Consider the following 17,397-nt stretch of genomic DNA (forward strand, 5'->3'; position numbering starts at 1 on the left):
ACCTTAACTGGATTTAACATGTCCATAAGGGACTTATCTGGGGTCTTACCACACATACTTACTCGAAGTTTTAGATTAATTTCCCCCAAAACTGAGTAATGGGAACCTCTATATTAAAATACAGATTCAATATCCAAAAAGTGTATCATAAATCAGAATTATGAGTTGACATGAATACGATGAAATTTAATGAGAATAAGGGTAAAATCTTGTATTTTAGAAAATATTAATAAATGAATACAGATGGGGAAACAGTTTAACAACAGTTTATTTGATAGCAGAATAAAAGACTTAGTTGCTATGGCCTGAAAAGCTATGATAATAGTTACTATGACCTGAAAAGCTATGATAATTTTAATATAAATTTCAGAACCGGGGCAAAAGGTAAAGATCTTCATGCTCTGTCACAGTGTTTCTCAAATTTTAATTTGCACGCAGATTACTTGGATATCCTGTACAACAGAAGATCCTGATTTAGCAGACACTGCATAGGGCTTGAGATTCTGTGGTCTAAAAGTCTCCAGGTGATGCTGGCTCTGTTGGTCAGGGAACCACACTTTGAGGAGCAAGGCCCTATACCATACAGATCACTTCTAGGGTGAGATATTCATTTATGAGCAAGCACCACATCTTAAGAGAATCACTGAGAAATGAATTTGTTCAGAGAAGATAAGGCAGGATAGTTAGAAGTTAGACACTAAAAAAGAAAGCTCAAATTGGAAACAACGGTTATCTCTGATTGGCATGATTCTAAAGGAGCTTTATTTTATTTCCTTTCCTTTTATGTGTTTAATAAACATATTTCAATGACAAAAAAAGAAGTTAGACACTAAGTTCCATGAGTATCAGTAGAAAGATCAACCTTTAATCAAGTAAGAGCTCTTTCAAATTGATGCTATAAACCATCCAAAGACAAATAGGCAAACAATTCAACAACAACAATAAAAAAAAATCTCAGAAGACCAAACACAGATGATAATAAACATTCAGTTGGTGGATAGGCAAAAGTTCAAAAGCTTGATAAAATCCAATGGGAAAATAGCCATTTTTTTGTGGTATGTGAATCACCACAACCTTTTTGATAAGTAATCCAGCATTAGCTATTAAAATTAAAAAGATGCACGTACAATTTGACTCAGCAATTCCACTTGTGAGAGCCTTCACTAATGAAATAAACCCAGAATTATGAATATAATCACCAAGATGTTTACAGTAACATATTTGTGAAAAAAGCTTGGAAACCACCTGAATGTCCATCAACTAGTGATCTGCTAAACAGTGGCATATGCAATGGAAGGGAGAACTTTACATAAATTCCTGCCTTCCGAGGGTGGAATAATGAGGTAGTAAGTTCCTTGCACTGGAATGTTCTATCGGAGGCCATCAGAAATGCTAGTAGGGGAATTCTTATAGAGAATTATAAACACATTAGTCTGCATGATTTCTGAGTTTCTTTCTGGCTCTGAAATTCTGTAATTCTATAAATTGAGCACAGTGACCTCAATGAAAGAAAGGAAGAAAAGGAACGGGGGCAAGTTTTCTACCCTATTTTTATCTGCTCTCCTCATTTTAGAATTGGGACTTTGGGAGCAGATTTAAGGGGTGGAATGTTTTCATTAGCACGTATAGAGACCGCAAACTGAAGCTATTTCATTTAGACACATAATAAATGAAGAAAAAATGATTATTCATTTGTCTATCCCTAATTGTTGAAACAAGATCCATAGTTCAGAAAATGCCTCCTTTATATTCACAGTCACTAACAGAAAGTGACTAATTTGTGGCTGCACAGGGACACAGCATTAAACACCCTGAGCATATGGATAAGTGACTCTATGTGTCTAAGATCGATGGAGCCTGATGCCTGCTCCTTTGCTAGGAGCGTGGGCCAGCATAAATGTACTCAGGAATGGGAGAATGCCATCTAGTTATGTACTGGATGGCGTTGAGCGGCTGGATGCCTGCATTTCCCTCTATCAGTGGTTTGCAAACTGTGATACTTCCTCAGACGTGCTTCAGGGGCCCAGCAACCATTCGTTGCAAGTGTTTAAAGTATGTTTAAATAGTTATTTTTTTAAATGTAATTAAAAAGTAACTACCAAACACATTCATATGTGATATATATCCAATTTTAACACACTGAAAACCAACAAAGTATTAATGTACATTCTCATTGATTGGCTGTTTAAGTAAATATTATGAATATCAAAGCATAAAATAAGTCTGTGTATTAAAACACTGTTTTGTTTGTTTTATGATTCAGTATCATTTGGAAAATAGGAAATTTCACTGCTAAAGTTTGTGATAATCACTGCCCCAAATCACAAGTTAGGGAAAACAGAAAAGTAAAGGTAGGATGAGTGAAGCCTGAAAAATTACTATTAGAATGGTCAATTCATATAGTTCTCAAATCTTTAAATGGTCCACACCCCCTTCAGAACACCCTGCCTTAAAACAAAAATGCTTTATTCCACCTTAGAACATTTAAATCTATTTTGTTCTTTTCAGAATCTGATCATTCTTCTTCCTTCATTCTTATTTTTTTCTGTCATTTTTTTGGGGGAAAGGGAGTTGTTACTGGGAGTTGGAGTTAAGTTGAAGGTTGGTGAATGACTTGCATGACAATTTCTGTTTGAAGGAAAGAAGTTCTTCTTAAAGCACTCAGTTCTTTTTCTATTGCAAACGTATCCTGAGAAATTAAGTGAGCTAGGAAACTTTCCAACAGAGATCTGGAGTTTGAGTGCTACGGTTCGAGTTCTAGTTCCACTATCTTTAAGGTGAACCCTAACATGGGCACATTTTCTAAGTGCTACCTCAATTTCCCTTTCTGCAAGATGGGGATAATAATAGCATTGTCATCACAGGGTTGTTGTGAAGATCAAAGGAGACAATATTCATAAAGTACTCAGCATGGTGTCTAGCATGTGATAAGCGTTCCACAAATATTAGTGCCACTGTTTTTTTATACATTTTTTGCCCAAATTTACTACGAGAACTGTGGGTACGAAATACAAAAATAAGGAGGAAGGCTAAGAGGCACACAGTGTGCAATTGTTTATGTTATAGAATTGTCATGAGACTTTTGCATTTATTATTCAATTCTTCAGTAAACTCTGTGAGTAGAAACCAAGGTTCTGAGAAGACACCAAACAGTAAGTGATGGAGGTAGAAGGGAGCAAATAGGAACAAGGTCCTTTAACCTAAATCTAGTACTCTTTCTTCTATGGTGCACCTTCTGTCATAGTTGCAAGACAGAGCTGTTAAAGTTAATAATGGTTGCTGATTTTTTTCTGCTTACTGTTTTTCATAGGTACGGAATTCTGATGTCCCCTAGATGGTAACTAACACTGGCCATTCTTCACTCCTCTAATATTTATTTTGTGTAAATATAAGACAACTGGCCATACCGTCACTGTGTGAAGCAAAGGAGGAAAAAATTTCACAAAGAAAGATGTTAGTTCAGTTAGGAAAACAAAACAAATCACCCCAGTTATTTTAACAGACAAAATGTTATATAGGAAATTGGTTTAACAGTCATTGGAGAACTGAAAAGGCAAATAGGGACACAGACGTAATATAGAGAAAGTAAATGTAGGAAGCAGCTTTCACCTCTAGGACTGGGAGAAACACAAGGCAGAATCTGGGGTCATTAGAACCCAGAAGTTGGAATAGGAGCCCCTCGGAACCCAGGAAGAGGTGCTGGCAGGATGGTGTTGGTGTTTCTGAGGGGGTGTAAGGAGGCTGCTTCTGAAAGGGTGAAAAGACAACTGCATATTGGAACCTAGGTGGGCTGCCAGAGTGAAGATGTGTTCTTGGGGTGATGCTGCTGGGACAAGAAGCAGACAGGAATGAACTGGTCCCTCCTCCCCTCTCAGGCCTTGTCATTTTTCTCTAGCGCCCCCTATCGGCAGAGCCTCAATAGCAAGCCGCTGGCAAAGTGGAAAGTGGCCAAGTCCCCAGCTCCAGCATCACAGGTAGGTTTGGAATATAAGTGGAATATAAGTGAGAGGCAATCACTTATAACCAGCACAGATGTATGCACATATTGTTACGGTTAATTGCCATTAATATATGTGTGTTATGGGCTGAATTGTGTCCCCCCAAACTGATATATTGAAACCCTAACTTCTGGTAGCCTAGAATATAACTGTATTTGGAGATAGGCCTTTAAAGAGGTCATTAAGTTAAAAGGGGTTGTTAACGTGGGTCCTAATCCATTATGACTGGTGTCCTTATAAGAAGAGGCAATCAGGACACAGACAACACAGATTAAGGGACAACCATGGAAGGACACAGCCAAAAAGGTTGGCATACACAAGCCAAGGAGAGAAGCCTCAGAATGAAACTAAGCTGACTGACACCTTGACCTTGGACTTTTAGCCTCCAGAACTGTAAGAAAATAAACTTCTGTTGTCTAAGCCACCCAGTCGGTAGTATTTTGCTGTGGTAGCCCTAGCCCACTAATACAGTGTGCTACAGAAGAAGCAATTATTTTATACTGGATGTCTTCTAGACTCCACTATATCCAATTGGACCTCATGTTTTGATTTACTAATTTTATTATATATGAGCTCAACTCTTCAGCCCCTGTCTGTCCCCAGTCCCACTGGATTAGGTCCTTATCATGTCCCGTTTGAATTATTCCCAATTGATTTCCCTGCCTCCAGTTTTCTTACCCTCAGTTTGTCCTATCTGCCAACACAGAATAATCCCTATTACTCCGCTGCTTAAGACTCTTAACTAACTTCCTACAACCTGTAGAATAATGTCCAAACTCTGTGCGTGAACTACAAGCTGCCTCCTCTCCTTCCATTCTGCCCACTTCCTGTGTCAGATCTCTTCTGCTAAAATTGCTCAGAGCCCTTGTCTTAATATCATACATAGCAAGGTGGTTGGGGGGCAGGGGCTTGGAGTTTGGACCTAAAGAAAAGCAAAATGTGTATAAAATGAAAGAATTATCACAATCAATCAGGTCTATGATGAGCTCCACCCAGCATTCTGTTTCTGGTAGAGGAACTAAAAGTTGAGAGACAGAAGGACATTCAGAGAGCTGGCCAATCTTCCAGGTGTCTCATAAACACCTACCAAGGGACTAGAAACATACAGACCTACTAGGAGCAGGTTAATAAGTTATTAATAACAATAATCTACTTAATTAAGTAGGTTATTAATCAGGGGTTAATTCAGAAAGGGAAGAGGAGAAGAGGAATAATAGAGGTCCCATTCATGAGGCACCTACTGTGTTAAGCAGTCACTCTGTTAAGCACTCCCTATATGTTACATTTACCATGTAAACCTCAAATGAACACCCTAAGGTACTTTTATCTCCATATTACAGAACACGCTCAAGATCACCGAGGTAGGAAAACTGCCTTCAAGCCCAGGTTTATTAGAGTTTAAAACCTATGATCTTTTTACTGTATCAAGCTGCTTCAGCTATTACTGAACATAGAGTGTTATTTGTTTCTATAATTGGTCTGGTTATTTAAGCAATAGAGTTTTGTTTTCAGAAAATAAGACCCTCATTCTCAATTCACCACATCAGCTAGTAAAGCAGCTCTTTGTATAAAAAGCAAAATTAACCTATATTTAACAGCAACCCATTACAGCTGCCAGAGCCATTGTCTCTGTAGCTCAGAAGGTCTATTGCAGGTGCCTAGAGTTTGCAAATCCTATACAACAGCGTAATAATGCATTCTGTCTTTCAAAGGGTAAAGACCTAGGATTGAAAGTGGTTCACTGGGGAGACTGATGAAGACTTCTTGACTAGAGGAAGGATTGTCATGCTGGTAAGTATAAGAAGAAAGCATTAGAAATATTATTTCTTGATTGCTTGCTACTCATGTAAGTTGGTAAATATTTTGAGTTTCCTCTTTGTGAGGAGAGAAGAGTTGGGGCACAGAACAAGATGGCTGTTTCTTTGATTTGTTAAATGCATCTGTGTCTTGAGCAGAAAGATGGGTAGAAAATGTGTAACTAATAAGAATGTTGAGCATAATGAATCATGATAAATTGTAAATCTGACAATTTCAGCTCTGTGAACATGTTCAAAGAGGTTTTATCTTCAAGAAATAGTCAGTGATATTCAAGCTAAGAGGATACTGCTGATTGAGAAACACTGAAGATAAATTCCTGATACTACTAAGGTGAGAGTATTCTTTACTTGTGTTCTAATTGTGTATGGTATTTAAATAAGAAATATTCTGGAAGCTTTGCTTAGCTGTTTCAGAAAAGGTTCAATTCTTATGAAAAGTAGTCTTTCTTACATATAATCTTTCTTGTAATATTACACATGCAAAGTATGTAGCACAGTGCTTGTCACAGGTGTATGTAGTTCAGCTTTCTTTTCCTTATTGAAACTCTAGCTGTTCAGACTTTTGTTCCATGATCCAGACACCACCTGGGTGTAATTACCTAAACTGTAATCACCTCAGGGGAAACAATAGCTTCTAGAATGCTGTTATTTCTTTCATTAGCCAAAACCTATACATGCAACTAAAGTAGATGTTCTAACCCATGTTAAATTTATATTTTCTTCATTAAAATAAGATAGAAGTTCAACAGGTTTTGCCATTTGATACCTGCAGTGGTCTAAGTCTAATTATTTCAGTGCAGATAAGAAAAAAATGTGCTCTTACCAACTGGATGAAATTACAGTAAAATGGCCAGAAAAATGATGTATATTTAGATCCCAAGAGAGTAATCAATTTACACTCTGAAGCATGAAATCTGATTGCCCTTTTCTCTAATGTGAAACACCATGTACAACAATTTATTGACCATAAAACTACTCGTCCATTTGGTGCCATGATTTCTCTGTGCGATTTTCAAAGAAAAGGATTGGTATGAAATTGATCACCTAGTTGCTTCAGATGGAGAAAGCCCAACCACATTTTTTAGCTCTGCTTAGAAGGAGGACCTCCGTAAAATGGTAATGGGATTCTGCATTTCACTTTCATAATTTATGTCCAAATAAAAGCAGTAATTTTTTAGGCCTCCAGAATCACTAAGTTATCTTCTCCCATATTCTTTTTTCTTCCCTGTATTGTAAAGACAGACGTTTTCCTTCCAGCCTTTCAAGCTTATTATTGCAACTGCCCTTCCTTCCAAAGACCTTTGGATTCTGGAAACAATGAGCTCAGTTATATTACTTTAAAGATAGTAGATTTCTAAATAATGTCAAATTCATTCCCTATGGATCAATTTATATTCAACTAATGCTCATATTACAAAAATTGATGGACGAAATGTTCAGTAAACTTTTCAAAGAGGTTGAAGTAAGGTGTTTGGGTCATATATGAATAAACATTTTTGTAAAAACTCCCAAATTTTCCATAATTTGAATTTGAATAGAGGTATTTTTCACTTTCAGTCACATAGCATGTCGATGCTTTGTGTTATTCAAAAACTGGTATGTATAAAATAAGAAGTTTAAGTTTCAAAATGTTTTGAACCTTGGGAATTCATTTCCTCTTTCAAAAAAATTATAAAGCCATTGAGTTTATCTTAAGTGCCATTTTCCACTTTATCTGAAAGTCATTTTTACATTTGCCTTTAAATTTATTTCCATTTGAAAATGGAACATATCACCTGAGTCTGCAGTCACTGACAGTTGGAAAGAAACAATAACTGTTTCTAGAGCAAAAAGTTTTAGTCACAATCTGAGGAGGAAAGGATATTTTGTTTAATGTCAAGGGATTCTTTTTTTTTTATTATTATTATTTTTTCAAGGGATTCTTTTAATGGCAGAACTTCTCTAAATCAAGGACCATGAGAATATAATAATTTTTAATTTTAATAATTTAATTTTAATAATTATGAGTTTCTTTGAGTATGTTCAACCTAGCACAAAAGCCTTGCTAAATAATCAGCTCTCACCTCTCTTTTACAAGGATCTTCCTTTGATTATACAAAAGCCAAATTTAGTAGTTCTCTGCACTCCAGATAATTTTTCCTTATAATAGGAACTGTCGATTATAATCACTTTACATAGGTTTTAGTGTGTTACCAAGAACGATAGTATGAAGCTTCTAATTAGATGTGTAAATGGAAAAAAGGCAGGTTTAGTCAAATAAGAGTGTTGGACTTTACCTACAATTTGAAAGAGGCTGTTTTATACTGTTTCTAGTGTTCTGGTAACTAATAGTAAAAATCAAGAAATTTTATGAGTCTTATAATTTTTCAAAATTAATTTTTCAAAATGTTATAATGTTTCCAGAGCAAGTTGTATTAATGAGCTATCCAGTTCCTTGTTACACAATGTATGGTCCATGAACCCCTCTGGTGTTATCTGGGGGTTTGTTAGAAATGCAGAATCTCAGATCTGTTGAATCAGAATATGCATCTTTAATGAGTCTCCCGGGTGTTGCATAAGCATATTAACATTTGAGAAGCAGCAAACTAGTTAACAATGATACTCAGAAGGGCTAAAAACTGTTTATTACAGAGTTTCCCAGTTTATGTGCTGAGGCAGGCTGCTGTGCGGCAAATAGTTTGCAGGTGCACTGAAGTAACAACTCCCTTGGCCCTCAGAGCAGGTGGGTGGGGACTGACGCAGCCAGAACCCCCCAGAGCAGCCCCTACAGTTGCAGGTGACCTTGTCCATTAACCCCAGTGTGTCATACAGATATCATCATTTGCTGTGTGCGCTGCTACATGAAAAAAGTAACAGAATGCTGCTCTGATTAATTAGATTTAATGGGGGAATATTTTATAGGAAGGATTAGAGGTGGAAAGTATAGAGAAGTAGGAAATCAATGCTCTTGGGCACAGACAAATCAAAAGCGAGGAAGCCAGGATGGACTGGAGATTTGCGTCAGTTCTCCACCCCCTTGCATTGTTAAATAAGCAGAACTTATACAACAGCCAAATGATGTTGGAAGAATAGCTCCTGCCTGGCAGATTTTTTTTCATAGTTCTTGCTTTAAGGTAAACCAGCATAGTCAAAAACATGCATAGGGCCTTCCCTGGTGGCACAGTGGTTGAGAGGCCGCCTGCCGATACAGGGGACACGGGTTCGTGCCCCGGTCTGGGAAGATCCCACATGCCGCGGAGCGGCTGGGCCCGTGAGCTATGGCCGCTGAGCCTGCGCATCCGGAGCCTGTGCTCTGCAGCGGGAGAGGCTACAACAGTGAGAGGCCCGCGTACCGCAAAAAAAAAAAAAAAAAAAAATGCATAAAATTGTTCACCAGTAAACCCTTGGCAATGGCAACGGAAGGACCACGGAATAATAACAGAATATAGGCCAAATTAGAAAAACATTTCTCTAAGCCATATTTGTCAAGTGCTTTGAAGAGAGTAGCTTAGAAGTTGATATAAGAACCCAACTCCATAGCGATTGTTATTGCTATGGCATTGTGCTTTAGTGAATTTTTCAGTTAATATTTTAACTCTCATTCCTTAATATGGGTCTGCCTTTTTCAATTAATGGATTTATTTTTAAGTTTAATGGGACAAAACTGAAGAACTCCACAGTCTTAGCTTCTCTCTTGGGGCAAAGCAATGGCTTCCAATTGCCTTCTCTTGCTATAGTTTCCCTCTTTCAAACCCATCATCCACATTAACATCAGAGAGAATGTTTGAGAATACAAATCCTTTAATGTCACTTTTCTGCTTACACAGCTCCAATAGTGTGGCATCACTTTCTGGAGAGTTCAAATTCTTTCTTTTAACACTCACGTTCCTTTAGGACTTCTTAAGTCTCAGGTTCCTTTGCTATCCCACGCCCATCAGCATTCCAGCCACATCAAGCAGCTGTAGTTCCCCAAACATGCGGTGCTTTATAACGCCTTGTGTCTTTGCACCTGCTGACTCTCCGACTGTAATGCTGTCCTCCTCCTTTGTTCGCTTGGCTAAGCCTTTCTCATCCTTGAGGCTTCAGCTCCAGTGCCACCTCCCCACCTTGGAAAGTCCTCTTCTCTTCTTCCCTTCTAGTGAGTTGTTCCCATGGAACCCTGTGTATGTCTTGATCATGGAATTTCTCACGGGACTTTTTCATCCAGACCAGCCTTGTGTGTGTACAGCTGTATGGTTACACACAACCCTGCTCTCTGGAGGGCCCTGTACTTTACCTAATGTTCTGGTACGACCATTTTGAAATTCCTAATAATTTCATCTGTGAATTTGTGTTTCGAAGTGAAGTCTCATGGGACAATGGAACATACCCCTGAGCAGAGGAGATCCATGCAGTATCTGTGTCAGCCATTCCTTAAACTGCCCCATTCACATAAAACATTTGCAATGCTTTACATCTACTACTGAGTAAGCAGTGGTATCTACAAGCCCAAGAGGGCATGCTTTCTAGAACTCGCTTTGAAGACAGAAAAAAGGCAGTGATGTTCTAAGAAAGAAGAATGAGCAAGGAATCCTATCATCCTTTCCCATGCTTATCACTTCCCTGTGTTAGCCACCCACTTATAATGAAAATGATAGCATGGGAGAAAGGGAAAGGCAGGGCAACCCATAGTTCCTTCACTTTCAGCCCTTCCTTATTCACCAGGAAGCTAAAGGTAGAGAGCACATGCATACCAAGAAGCTTTACATTTTAGTGCTGATGGTACTTTTATGCTGATTTTTGAATAAGAGGTTTCATACTTTCATTTTGCAGTTGACCCTGCAAATTATATAGCTGACCCAATTATAATCTCTGCTTTCCTTGTCTGTGTACCATATTAGATTAGGGGTTTCTTGAAGGCAGGGAAGATGTTTTTCACCTTGGTATCCTTAGTGCTTACATAAAGCTGGCTCTCAAAAGATGAATTTCAAAAGGCAACTGCAGCTAATTTTAATGTTTCCAGAAAGGGGAGACAACATAAGCAGCTCTTTTTCCTGCTTAGAATGTGCACCTAACAAAGTATATTTTGTCTTGAATGTGCCAATATGGAGTAGGGAGAATAAAAGCAAATCCCCAATCAGTTGGTGCTGGTTTTGAGCACCTGCTCTGTCTGTGTTAGGTGTGTTAGGGAGAGTCACATGTCTAGGAGTCATTCATGAGGTCTGGCTGCTTATGCCCAGAAACGGATGAATGGTGCAGGTGGCTAATGCTCACAGGAGACATGTACATTGTGGCATCAGAGGGGCTGGGAGATATGCCTCAGATGCCATGCCAAAGTGGATGTTTATATAGATAAATAAAAGTACGATTCCTACATGGGCAATTCAAGGTGAGGTAGAAGGGTCCTAATACATGGACTGAGCTCAGCCGCAAGGCCAGGCTGTGGCCTGGGTCCCTAGATTCCTATCAAACTGGTATCGTCTGGAGAGTTTGTGTGCATGGACCTGCGCCCTGGTCACTAGAGAAACTGGGAATCAGCAGCAGAATTCCAAGCCCCAGGGAAGGACAACTCAAAGGACAAGGCAGGACCCCAGTCTTGGAAGGCCATGGAGTCAAGGAAGGTTCCCAGAACAAGACCTCAGAAAGGACCAGAGCAGGAGACTGACCCACAACCAAGGCCAAGGATGGAATGGGTAACCAACAAACAGGGACCCTGGTGGGTTCAGACACTTAGTTGGGGAGTGACACAGAACCTGTGGGCATCGGTGAGTCCAGCTAAGAAGGTGACCGAGAGGCCAAAGAAATTATTTCAAGGAATGGAGAGGAAGACTGCAGGGAAGATGCACAAAACTTAGAGAGGAAACGTATAATTTTGTTGAAGAAATAAGACAAATACGTTGGAAACAAAATAGAATTGAACTCAGCATAACACATTAGAGCCCAATAATGGAGCTCACTTTTTAAGTAGTATGGAAGTCAAAGTAGGTTGGAGAAGTTAGTGAAGGCTTCCTGGAGGAGGTGGCATGAGATTTGAATATTCAAGGAGGAGAGACTCAGTCCAGGCAGGAAGACTATAATGAACCCACAGAAAGCTGCAAATGGAGGTGATCTCCATAAAGGGTCTGTGCCTGGGAGTACGGAATACAGGGGAGCGCAGTATGTAGGCTGTGTGATGCTCCCCCATATAAGGCCATGTCCTAAGCCTCAGAACCTGTGAATGTTAACTTATATGGCAAAAGGAACAGTAGATGAGATCAAATTATGAGGTGGTACGATTATCTGTGTGAGCTGAGGGCAATCATAGCGTCCCTTATAAGAGGGACGCAGGCCAAGTCAGTGTCAGAAGAGACAGAAGCAGAGATTGGAGTGATGTGCTTTGAAGATGGAGGAAGCAACTTCAAACCAAGGAATACAGCTGGCCACTAAAAGCTGAAAAGGGCAAGGAAACAGATTTCCCCCTCAGAGCCTCCGGAGGGAACCCACCCGCCCCTGGCGGCACCATGTTGACTTTAGCACAGTCAGACTGAGTTTTTACTTCTGACCTCCAAACTGTAAGAGAATATATTTGTTGTTTTAATCCACTAAGAGTGCAGTAATCTGTTACAGCAGCAACTGGAAACTCACAGAGGCACTAAGGATCGTGGACTAAGCTGCAGAGCGCTTTGTGATTGCAGCAGCTGTGCCAGTAAAAACCAAAGGCAGCCAAGTGCATGGGATGGAACTTTGCTGAGAACTGCTTCCCTCCTCAGTGATCTGCATAGATCACAGCGGGGGCTTCAACCTCAGCCCAGTCAGCCCACAGCACGGCAGCCGGAGCCCGCAGGTGCCAACAGGTTTGGGATCGGTCGGGGTGCCAGCAGGTTGGTTCGGGGTGAGCTCTCTCTTCCCGGCTTGCAGACAGCTGCCTTGTCACTGTGGCCTCACGTGGCTTTTCCTCTTTGTGTGCGTGGAGAGAGACGTCTCTGGCATCTCTTCTTTATGGACACCAGTCCTACCAGATCCAGACCCCACCCTTATGATCTCACTGAGCTTTAAATCCTCCTTAAAAAGGCTGTCTCCAAATATAGGCACATTGGGGGGTTAGAGCTTCAACAGATGAATTTGGGGGGAGGGGGGGCACACAATTCAGTCCACCTCAGATAGTGACAATCAGGGTAGCACCATCTTTTACTTTGAGGGTCTGGGACCTCGTATCTGTTATTGTGATGAAGACCATATCAGGAAGCATTATGAAAAATACTTTGAGAACACCTTTTAATATTCATGCATTCTTTCCTAATGCCACATTCTGCCCAAGAATTCACCCGTCTGGCCTAAGAAAGAGAAAGAGACCACAATGCATCCTGTCACCTTTTCCTCATCACCTTTGTGAAATGCTAATTACAGCAAGTACAATAGGAGAAATATTATCTTTTTGTAAAAACCATACAGCTGAGGGCCGGCTGTCAGGATATAATTATACGAACAGGAATTGGTCTCAAGCAGGACGTGATGGTTACCATCCCAGCTACATAAAGTGCCGAGGGAGCTCCTCTAATTACCACCGACTGGAGGTTTAGTCTTATATCTCTTTCAAATAACGTCAGCAGCAGCAGTGACAGGCTGCACCTTCCAACATCACACTCCTTCATTAGTTTGCTCTGACTCACCCTCCTCACATCCTACCACCCAATAAACCTTGCATCGAGTGGTTTATCTTTCCAAGTACTGGATAGCACTTAAGCCACTGCCTTTTTCTTTCCTATTTCCTACCCAATAATTATCAAGTGTCTCCTCTGTGCAAGGACATTCATATGTGCTATTTTATTCAGCCTCACTGTAACCCGACTAAGTAGACATCATCCCTCTATAAATGAGTAAAGTGGGCATCCAGGGGGATGGAAAGGGAAGGGAAGAGGGAGAGAGGGCTGGAGGAAGGAGGAGAGGGGAGAAATCTGTAGGAGGGGTAGCAGCAGGACAGTCAGCTGAGCTTCATCTCTGCCATCCCTCAGAGTCAACATGGTCCTTGACATTCCCCAGAGATGTTAAGCCCAGAGACTGATTTTGTGGGAATGAATTGTAATAGGAACTTATACAACCTGCTTGATGAGAAATGGTTAGACTAGCTGTCCAGACACAGCAACACTGTAGTGCAATTCTATAAATAAGCTCTGGCTTCTATGCCTAATGAGAGCTTACAGTCGGCCTAAAGGAAAATGTACACTGTCTTTGCTGTAGATTTCCTTTGTCCCAAATGCATGAGAAGAGACTCTTTTTTTTTTTTTTTTTTTTTTTTTGCCTTTCTCCCATACACTTCTCTCCATCCAAGTTGAGAAAGGTCTTTAAATCTGCCCACAGGCCAGCCAGTTCCCTATACCCAGCCTCCACCATGTTCAGGACCAAAAAGGACAGTCATGTCCCATCCATGCCACCACGGGGGGAAACAAGCCCCTCCTCCAGCTGCCCTTTCTCTAGGACTACAGCCTTGATCTTTCGGAAGACAGGCCATGGCCTGGCTCTGCTTACTTTCTTTCTCTCTGTGTCCTCTGAGCTGGGCCACGTGGGCTTGGTGCCGCAGAACAAGCCAATAAATACTGTCCCGCTTCTATTTTTCTGTGAGAAAAAGTGATGGTGATCATTGTTATGGACTGAATGTTTCTGTCCTCCCAAAACTCGTATGTTGAAAACCTACCCTGTGATGGTATCAGGAGGTGATGGTATTCGGAGGTGGGGCTTTGGGAAGGTAATTAGGGTTAGATGAGGTCATGAGGGTGTAGTATCATGAATGGGGTTAGTGTCCCTATATGAGTTATGAGAGAGCTGCTTTCCCTCTCTGTTCTGTGCCACGTGAGGACACAATGATAAGTTGACTGTCTGTAACCCAGAAGAGGGCTCTTAACCAGAGCCTGACCATGCTGGCAGCCTGGTCTTGGACTTCTAGCCTATAGTACTGTGGGAAATAAATGTCTAGTGTTTACAAGCTACCTAATCTATGGCGTTTTTGCTATAGCATCCTGAGAAGACTAAGCAATCACTGATACACAACTTTTGTGAGACTTTTAGAGGTATGGTTGTGTTTATAGAAGACTTTTAAGTCGTCAGACAAGTATCCAGTGTAAAAACAATGATTTGACCAGGGCCTATCTTAATTTAGGGCATTGAAGAGAAGGGGAATCTGGTGGTTAGGGTCCCAATCTGTCCTCAAGCTGATTGTGTTTATTCTTGTCTCCAGTGCTCAAAAAAGTGCAAGTGGTATGATTTCCAGTCTCTAAACTCAGGGATTAAAAAATATCTATTTCTATTCATTTATTTTCTATAAATCAAATGAAATATAAATTTAAGCAAACACCTAACCAAACTGTCAGGAAATTCACCTCAGGTAATATTGGGACTGGCTCCCTCTTCGGGTCTGATAAGAATCTGGAAGCTTACCGGGTTTCCAGAAAACATCTCTATTTTCTATCTGCCTTTCTGGGGTCTTCATTCTTCAAACCATCACGGATGCCATGACATCTACATTGCTTAAACCCACAGTGGTCCCTCCAAGTCCTAAAACTTGAAGTCAGGTCACATGGGAGGTCCAGAAATGTTTGCAGAGGCTGGAAATCCCCCCTCCCAAGGTGCCCCATCATCATCTCTGATGTGTTGCCACCACTTGGGCACAGAGGCGGGTGCAGGTATACCCCCTGCCCTCAGACCTCTCTCCCTTTCTCACCAGAGAGAAATCTCTTTTCTTTCCTTTCTCGTTCTCTCCTTTCTCTCAAAGAGCTTATTCAATTCCTGTATTTCCCCTTCCCCTCTACCCCAAACATTCTGCATTATTGCTTCATTGGGCTTAGGTCTAAAAGAAACTCAAAGGTCATTGACTTCAGACTACAAGTTTCAAGTGATTCATGTTATATCGTCTGGATGTAGTAGCTAAACAGCTCTGGGCTTGTGAGTGTGCCTGAAGAGGTTTAATTAGGTTTAATACAACATAGGCATTATTGAAGCCATAGCTTCTCTCCCCAACCCTGCCAAGAAACTAATGATGTGCCTGATGGGCAAGGGTGGAATGCACTGGTCCTATCAACCGATGTGCCTTTCGGTTTTATTCCCTCCCTTTCTGGATACCTGTCATATACACTACCTAATACAGAAAGGTCTCTCACATACATGTTTTACCCCGTGGTCCTCCTACCCTGAGGAGACTGATATGAGCCATGAGTGGAACCTAACCCAAGGCCAGCCAGTCTCTGATATGGCCTCAGGAAAGTGCTCTGACCAGTAAGGGCACCCTGAATGGATGATGGGCGACCAGGCATAGATCCTCTGCCTTACCAAATCTGAGTTCAGAGACAGAGAGAAAATCGTTGAGAATGGGGAGAATGGCAGAAGAAGAGCTGGAAGGCGATGTGACAGGAATGGAGAAAGAACAGTAGATCTGTGGTGCTGGCCTAGTGACAGGGCACCTGGGGGCTAGAACTGTGCTCTCACCTAAAAGATCTTCCAGCTCCTCTTTTTCTGAACAGCCTGGCTACGTGTGGTTCCTGTTTTCCTTCCTTCTCCGCATATCCCTTCCACACACTCTGACCCTCTGACTAAACCCGAGCTTCTCTCTGGTCCTTGCAACCTAAGAGAGGCTCACTCACATTTATTTAAAGTAAAACTCCCAAGGCTTAAGTATTAGGGCAGTCAAAGCGCAGTAAACAATGAGTCACTGATGAATAACCATCTCAAAGGGCAGCAAATAACAGGTGATTTTTATTCTGAAGTTTGAAGATTAAGAAGCCCTCTCTAGGGCTTCCCTGGTGGCGCAGTGGTTGAGAGTCCTCCTGCCGATGCAGGGGACATGGGTTCTTGCCCCGGTCCGGAAGATCCCACATGCCACGGAGCGGCTGGGCCCGTGAGCCATGGCCGCTGAGCCTGTGCGTCGGGAGCCCGTGCTCCGAAAAAAGAGATTTTAAAAGGCTATAAAAAGGATATTAAAAGTCCTAGAGAAATAGTCGCTGATGAAAACATCTCAAAACCTATTAAACCTCTCCCCCTGCTCCTACTCCTCTGGAGTTTTCCTCTTTCTCTCTCTGTGTTCCTCTGCTTTCCTTATATTTTATTTCCCTTCTTCCTGTCCCCCTTCTACCGTTTATCTTCCTTTGTGTGACTCCCTTGGTTTCTCTCTGCCTCTTCCCATTCCTTTCCTCTCTGGTCTCTCCCTTCTGTGTGCATGTCTCTCCCCTACTCGCTTTAATACCTCTCATTCCCTTACTCTTCCTTTTACCCTCTTCCCTCTCTGGTTGCCTTTCCCCCCCTCACTTTCCTCACTACCACTCTTTAAAGACTGCAAGTGGAAAGGAAATATATTTATTGGGATTTCTTGTGCTTATTGCATTTTGTGTTCTGTTATCTTTATTTACTTGCAGATGATTTGAGCATTTTATTTTTGATTAATGAAAAGAAATACCGGAACAATCTACTTTTGCATGTGTCCCTCAGACTGTTTTCTCCAGTATTGTGTGGCCTTGGCAGAAAAGAAAGGCTCTCCAAACCCGGGACTTTGCATAGAAGTTTACCAGGGAAATGATAGATTCTCTGATCAGTTTCTATTTGAAAGACTTAAAAAACAACAACAACGACAACAACAGCTCCCTGGTGTTCAAGTTGAAAAG

The 17,397-nt window shown here is 41.1% G+C and overlaps 1 protein-coding gene across 1 annotated transcript in view; it reads left to right on the forward strand.

Annotated features, from left to right (window-relative positions):
• Positions 1 to 6,121, forward strand: part of LOC307184301 (uncharacterized protein) — a 594,345-nt gene extending 588,224 nt beyond the window's left edge. The window contains exons 7-9 of the mRNA XM_079917672.1: positions 3,896 to 3,974; positions 5,711 to 5,789; positions 6,034 to 6,121. The gene's annotated coding sequence lies outside the window, so the exon portion shown is untranslated. The remainder of the gene's footprint in view (positions 1 to 3,895; positions 3,975 to 5,710; positions 5,790 to 6,033) is intronic.
• Positions 6,122 to 17,397: the final 11,276 nt, after the last annotated feature.

Source organism: Stenella coeruleoalba, assembly GCF_951394435.1.
Source record: "Stenella coeruleoalba genome assembly, chromosome: 3".
NCBI classification, from domain to species: Eukaryota; Metazoa; Chordata; class Mammalia; order Artiodactyla; family Delphinidae; genus Stenella; species Stenella coeruleoalba.